This window comes from Adiantum capillus-veneris, chromosome 8 (assembly GCF_014529385.1).
Source record: "Adiantum capillus-veneris isolate H3 chromosome 8, ASM1452938v2, whole genome shotgun sequence".
Lineage (NCBI taxonomy): Eukaryota > Viridiplantae > Streptophyta > Polypodiopsida > Polypodiales > Pteridaceae > Adiantum > Adiantum capillus-veneris.
This window is the reverse complement of record NC_140938.1, coordinates 55605894-55613488: the sequence shown is the minus strand read 5'-3', so window position 1 is coordinate 55613488 and position 7595 is coordinate 55605894.

Below are 7595 nucleotides of genomic sequence, written 5' to 3'. Positions count from 1 at the left end.
TCATTTTCTCTAAACTCTCTCTCTTGCAAAAGTTTTGTTCTGCCAAGTTAACTAAGTACTATTTTTATGTTGCTACCATCAATTAAGTTCACCCGCTATGCTCACAAAGTAATCTCACAAAGTGCTTCATCCAATTTCCTAATTCCGCTACTCTCAAAGTTCATAGGCCATTTCCATTACAACATGTGTCTATGAAGGTTGAGGAGGATGGATCCCATGCACTAGTACAAAGTGCATCAAACCACAAGATAGTGCACACTGTATGAAACCCTAGCGCATATGGTTATGTTGCACATGCGCTTGGTCATAAGAGGAAAACATTTACAAACACCAAATAAAGATCACACTTTTATTAGGAGTATCTTATTTCTCTTTAAAGGATATGTTCTTGAAGATGTATGGAAGACAAGTAGAAGATCTCCATATGAAGCCAGCACTCTCTATTAAAGCACAGGATGAAGAGCGTAGCCTATGGAATTGGCCTGTTTAACTTGAGTTATTTTTGAGAAATGACTTTGTGTGCATAGCGGCTGAACATAATAGCAACATAATCATAGCAATTAGTTAACTTGGCATGAACAATACTTTTGGAAGAGAGAGAATCTAGAGAACATGACAACAGTTGAGGACCGGATTTATGTGCAGCTAATCCCCCCTCCAATTGGCATTTGTATTATGATTTCTCCCCTTAAGAGAGACTTGTTACAATACAATATTTGTGTTCCTTTTGACCTAGGTGATGCAATGAAGGTGGAAAGCTTCATGCATCACAAGCATTACATAAACTCGAAGAAAGATTTAACTATTCCAACCCTCAGTCCCAAGACCTCAAACACCTTCGAAGGTGGAGAGCTAGCAGGGAATGAGGGTAGGGAAGAGGAAGAAGAAACATTTCATAGGAGAAAGAATTAGTTCCTCACTTATCATAACTCTTCTTGTTAGCATACATAATAGAATAGTAATGAAGAAGAAGGAGATGGAAAGCTTAAGCATTGAAGCATGGCTCTTGGTTGGATTTGCACTCCATAACCAAGAGTGTTGGTGTAGGCTCTCAACCTCTACTTGCTTGGAGACGGAGAGGGAGCTCTTGCACTTTGCGTAGCACACAATGAGAGTGTTTGTGAGTGTGTGTGGGTGAGTATACCCCCTAAGCAACCCCCTAGATTTCTTGGGTCGACCCCCCCTTGTAGCTCATGCTTAAAGCTCATTGGACCCATCCAGGCCTAGCCAATCACAAGCAGGAGGCATTACAAGCAGCAAGGGTAGCCTTGGGACAAGTGTCCCCCTTTCCCCTTTGAGAGAGAGGACTTGATAAATGAAAAATCAATTAATTAAATCTCCTAAATTATCATTGGACCCCTTGGGTGGCCAACCAATAGGCTTCAGGCACACCATGACGGCAACATGAGGAGGAACTTGACAAGTGTCCCTTCCGCTTTCTTTGTACCATGCATGCCTAGTGTGAGTGTGTGGGTGTTCTCTCTCATCCCCCCTCATGTAGGGCTCTTCCCCTCCTTGTAGAGATTGAATATTTGACTTTTTGACACCTCAAGTCCCTCATGCATAGGCCCAATTCCCACCACAAGCTTGGCCCTTAAGCACTTTAAGCTTGGGTTGGGTTCTCACCTCAAGTACAACCCTAGCATCTCAAGCATGTCAAGCACCTCAAGCATCTCAATCATCAAGCACCTCAAGCATCTCAAGCACCTCAATCATCAAGCACCTCGAGCTGGGTCGGGTTCCCGCCTCAAGCTCAGCCCTAGCTTACCTAAGGTCAAAGGACTTTTACACACATTATTGGAGGTCTTCAATGAAGCTAACCCTAAGGTCTTATGCTCCATTGGTTAGCCTTGCTCTTTGATAGACCATCTCTCATTTGGGCCCCTTTTCTATTGGCCCCGTGTTGAGATAGATCTATAAGCACATCTCAATATCTTAACCCTTGTTCCCGTTTATTCTCCCACATTAAGTGATCAGTTTAATATGAGAAAATCATTTGGGTTGGTTAGATATTAGTTTCTATGACATAGCAAATTCTCAAGAGGATCAACCTATTGTTGACACTGAGAAGAGATTGAAGGACCTTGATAATCTCTTTTAGGAGCTTGTATTAAGTGTTGGCGATGAAATGACTTGATAGAGGAAGCTTGTTCAATCATTAATAAGAGCATTGGACAAATAAATGAACTAAAGGCAACAAAAGAGGATGCTTATAAACAAGCTCTAGCTTTTCTGCCACCAAAGATAGTGATACTTTGAGGAGAGCACAACCTTGTATAGAGAAGAGGGTTTGGAGAAGGAGAGCATCACAAAACAACAAAGAAGCTATAGTCAATCCATTCACATCATCTACAAAGAAAAAGAGACATTCCATGCAACATAAGCTAAGTGATTTGCAAAGAAAGAAGAAAGGGCACCTTATTTATTGGATGTAGATATATACCTAAGTGGCTCACCAATAACATTGTATTACTCCCTTACTTTGATTAACTCTTAGAATCTCTTAGCCCATGACTCTATCGTCTAAGTGTGTGATTTTTGAAGTTAATAAGATACCGTCGGCGGATAATCTTACCATATCCTAGTACCTTGTCGTCATGTCGAAGGATAGCTTCGGGTTGTAGCACCTCTTCTTGGTCTTCAACTTCGGGAGGGTCTTCAATAATTGGTTCACTTGGTGGCTCTCCTTTGTAAGGCTTAAGTAGGCTTACATGAAAGGCATTGTGTATGAGCCGATGGTTGGGTAACTTGAGTTGATAAGCCGTCTTATTGATGGGCTTCAAGATTTGGAAAGGACCATGGTATCTTTTTGCTAGTTTAGTATAATACTTTTGATGGCCCGTAGGATTTTTACCCGTCGTTTGCATTAATCTAGCCTTAGGAAACTTGAGTAAGACCCAATCATTTTCTTTGAACATTAAGGCCCTTCTGTGCTTATCAGCAGTAGCTTTTTGCCTTTGTTGAGAGATGGATATAGCCTCGTTAATCTTTTGAAAAGATTCTTGTAGGTCACGGCTATACTCATTGGTGGCGAAGATCTTCCCATGTACTTTGAGTAGCAAGGGACTTTTAGGTCTTCCCTCAATGATCTCAAAAGGTGCTTTTTCCGTAGAAGTATGTACAGTATTATTGTAGGCATACTCTACAAGAGGTAAGTACTTTTCCCATTGTGAGCGTTGATCTACCTTCTGTAACATAAGTCTTTAGTAGATCGAGTATAGTAAGATTGGCTATCTCACTTTGGCCATCCGTTTGTGGGTGATAGGCCGAAGAGAAATTCAATCTCGTTCCTCGATTTTTAAAGAGACCTTTCCAAAAATTATTGGTCTTTCTAGGATCTTTGTCTAACACAATGGATGTGGGTAATCCATGGTGTTTGAAAATCTGTGATATGAAGAGAGTTTCCATTTGATGTGCCTTAATAGTCTTTTTGATAGGAATAAAATGTGCTTGCTTGCTATACCTGCCAACTATTGTCCATATTCCCGTATTCCCATGGATAGACTTGGGTAATCCAAAGATGAAATCCATGGATATACTCTCCCATGGTGAATGTGGGATATACAATGGATGGAGTAATCCAGGTTGCTTCCCTCTATCATATTTGGTCTTTTGGCATACTACACATTTTGAAACATACTCTTCTATGTCCACTTTCATGGTAGGCCAATAGAAATACGTCTCTACTCCTCAAAGAGTAGGTTGAATACCTCTATGCCCCACATATGGAGGAGCATGGGATTCATACATAACTTTCTCACGAAGGCAATGTGTAACACATAGCCTATTTTTGTGGAGAAGATAACCATCCTGCATGGTGAATGGTTCCTCTTTCTTCCCCAAAGCAAGGGCTGACATTATGTCTCTATAGTCAGCGTCAGTAGCATACTCATCTATCATAGAAGATAGATCATTGTGAGTAGCTTAGACACCGCATTAACTTTTGGTCATCATGAAAGTGCATCGGCCACTTGATTGTGCTTACCAGCAATGTGAGCAATATGAAAATTAAATTGCGAAAGAAAATTTGCCCACCTCATTAGTTTGTCGGAAAGCTTGGTTTGCGGCATGTTGAGACTTTGGTGATCGGTTCGTAGAATGAATGGTGTCCCCAATAAGTAGTGCTTCCATGTGTCTAGGGCATGTAGAACAACTAAAATCTCTTTCTCATAAATGCCCAAGACTCGCTCATCAGTATTGAGCCTTCGGCTCTCATATGCTATGGCATGCCCTTCTTGAAGCGAAACTGCTCCAAGGCAATCACCACAAGCATCACATTGGACCTCAAATGGCTTTGAGAGATTCGAAAGTATGAGGACTGGTTGGAAAGTAAGCTTCTCTTTGAGCTTATCAAAAGCATTTTGCTCCTTAGCACTCCATACATACTTTACGTTCTTCTCAGTTAAGTCGTGTAGTGGTCCTGCTACTTGAGAGAATTTTGCTATGACGCGTCTCTAGTATGCACATATAACAATAAAGCTTCTTAGCTCATGTAGATTCCTTGGGTTAGGCCGTGCTTTTATTACCTCTAACTTCGATGGATCCATATGGATACCATCTTGAGAGATAATATGACCTAAGTATTGAATCTCTTGAAGGAAAAATTCACTTTTCTTTTGGTTGAGAAAAAGTTTATTCTCCCTCAATGCTTGAAAAATCACTTGGAGATTTTGCTTATGTTCCTTCAAAGACTTGGAGTAGATGATGATATCATCAAAGAACACTCTAGTGAATTTACAATAAGGTCTAAAAATTTTCTCCATTACACGATTGAACGTAGCTGGTGCATTAGTCAAGCCAAAAGGCATGACTAGATATTCATAAAGACCAAACGTTGTGCGAAACGCGGTCTTTAGGATATCTTCATCCACTATCCTTATTTGATGATAGCCACTCTTAAGGTCAATCCTACTAAAGTAGGTAGAGCCTTGTAGCTTATCAAACAAATCTTCTACCCGAGGCAGGGGAAATCTTTTTGTGATATTGATATGGTTTAGTGCTTAATAGTCCACACACATATGGTATGTACCATCTTTCTTTTGCACTAAAAGGACTAGAGAACAAAAGGTAGAGGAACTAGGCCTCACCATCCCTTTGTCTACCAATTGCTGTACTTGCCTCATGATCTCCTCTTGCTGAGCTTGTGAGACTCGATAAGGAGGCTTGTTAGACGGTGAGCTTCCTGGAAAAATCTCAAAGCGATGCTCATCATCCCCTCGTTTTGGAGGTAAGTCCATAGGGTTATCATCAATGAACACATCTTGGAATCCTTTTAGAAAATTAAACAATTCTAACTCTTCTTGATTCTTATCATTTACATTTGATGAAACATTAGGATCTTTTAGAGACTCTTTGATAAAAATCATGTACGCAGAAACTGAGCTCTTCATTGACTTATCAAAAGCAAGAGGATTTACAAGTGGAATAGTGCAACCACACTCACTAGCATCTATATACATGTTCTTTCCCCTGTAGGTGAGGTGGATTCTCCTTTCAGGGAACTTCATATTGGCAGCCATGTGATCAAACCATGGCGCCCCTGGGATAGCATCCTCATGTTGGAGAGGAGAGATGTAGAAGTCTTCTTTGTCAACATAGCTTTGGACATGAAGCCTCAACTTCCCAATTAAGGGAGTAACAGAGGCTTGCTGTCCTTTGAAAGCTGCATCATCCATTACCATATCTCCCATCTCGAAAGCTTGAATGCCCAACTTGGTGTCCAACTCTGTTGATATGAAGTTGTGAGTAGAGCTAGGGTCAAACAAGATGAAGGCATCATGCTCTCTTACCTTTCCCCAAGCATAGGAAAGTGATGATCCTTTGCAATGAGCATCCTCTTTTGGAGCTTCGATGGGGGAAGCCCTAGGAGTCGCATTGCGAGTATTCTTCTTGGGACAAGAACGATAGCCATGTCCTTGCTCCCCACACTTGAAACACTTATGGTCCTTGAGAAAAGCTTCAAGCTCTTCAGGAGAAAGTTTGTTTTTGCCTTTCTAAACTCCCTTCTCCTTGGACAGATTGTTGTTGTTGTTGTTGTTGTTAGTGCACTGGGAAGAATTTTGAACATTGGTTTTCCCCTTTGCATCATTTTTGTCTTTGTTTTCCATGGGCTTGACATTCTGTTTAGCCCCTTGATGGAAATTGATGTGTGAAGCAACCATGGTATGATGGATTAAGTCACTAATAGTACCAGGCCGTTGAGAGTTGATGTATTCGGCGATCTCTTCAGGTAATCCCACACAAAATTGTTGCCTTTGCTCAGCAAAGTCTATCTTTTGAAAGACAGTAGCCTTGAGATGTAAATCTCAAAACTTGTCTACATACTTGTGGATAGACTCATGAGAAAGAATCTTCAAGATGCACCATTCGGTAAGCACTTTGTCCTTTGCATCCCTTGCAAGGAATTGCTTCATGATGGAAACTCGTAGAGTTTTCCATGTCTTTGGGGCTTCACCGTTGCCATGAAGGCTAGCCCACCATTGACGAGCTGATTTTTGGAAGTGCACAGCTACATGGTGTAGCTTGGAGGACTCTATGAAGCCCTCGTCTACAAAGTCCGCATCAAATTGCTGGATGAAGGCCAACACTTTGTTGGTAGCACTAAAGGTGCCATCATAGGTGAGAAAAGAGATACTCTTTTCTCCCTCCTTGAACTTCTTTAGCTTTTGTGGCCTTCGCCATGCAAGAAATGATTTTCGAAGTTCTCCCCTCTTGTATTCTCTAGAAGAATAGCCATAGCTTTCATTGAAAGAGGAGGAAGGTGAAGAAGAAGGAGAAGAGGGTGACCTCTTCCTAGCCCTTTTCTTCCTTTGTTTCCTCTCTTCCCTTTCGGAGTGACGAGGAGAAGGACTTTGTGTTGATATTTTCCTCTTGGGAGGAGTGGGCGATCGTCTAGACCGCCGTCTTCATGGAGCCACGTCTTTAGAGGAACTTAAACTTTCATTGCTTTCTTGCTCTTTGGATTCCTCCTCTCAAATGGGAGAGAGTCTTCTTTTGGGGGTCTCTTCAAGAGGCCTCCGAAGCTCTCTCTCCTCTTGAAGAGGAAGGGAAATTCCATAAGCACGAAGTTGTTGAGTAACCTCGGCTTGCAAAGCAGGGTTGCCCATAGCTTGCTGCAACCTAGTGACGAGATAATTCACAAACATGGGAGCATCATCATTAGCACCTTCACGTGCAAAATCAAAGCTATCAATGATCATTCTACTCTCTTGATTATTGTCAATCATGTTAACAAAATTTATGTATGTACTTAGTGTATACTTTGGCAATTCAAAACCTTAGTTTCCACTCCTCTTATCCTTTGAAAATTTGGATCTTATCTATCTACACCCACGGCTCGAAATGGTTAATCATAGAGAGTAGATGAGTAGGTCTAACATAGCAGAGTTGCCGAGGGCTAGCTACTTTCAGACTTCTTATGGCTCAATAATGGTAAAGCAGTAGGCAATTCTAAAAAGACTCCATTATTAAGTCCAAAGCTCCCAAGGTGTGCACTATATCCCACATAGTGGGCTCAACAAAACCGATAATAGATCCCAGTTCCACTTACCCTAATATAATTAACAACATCAACCATTTATAGGCTACTTAAGGAC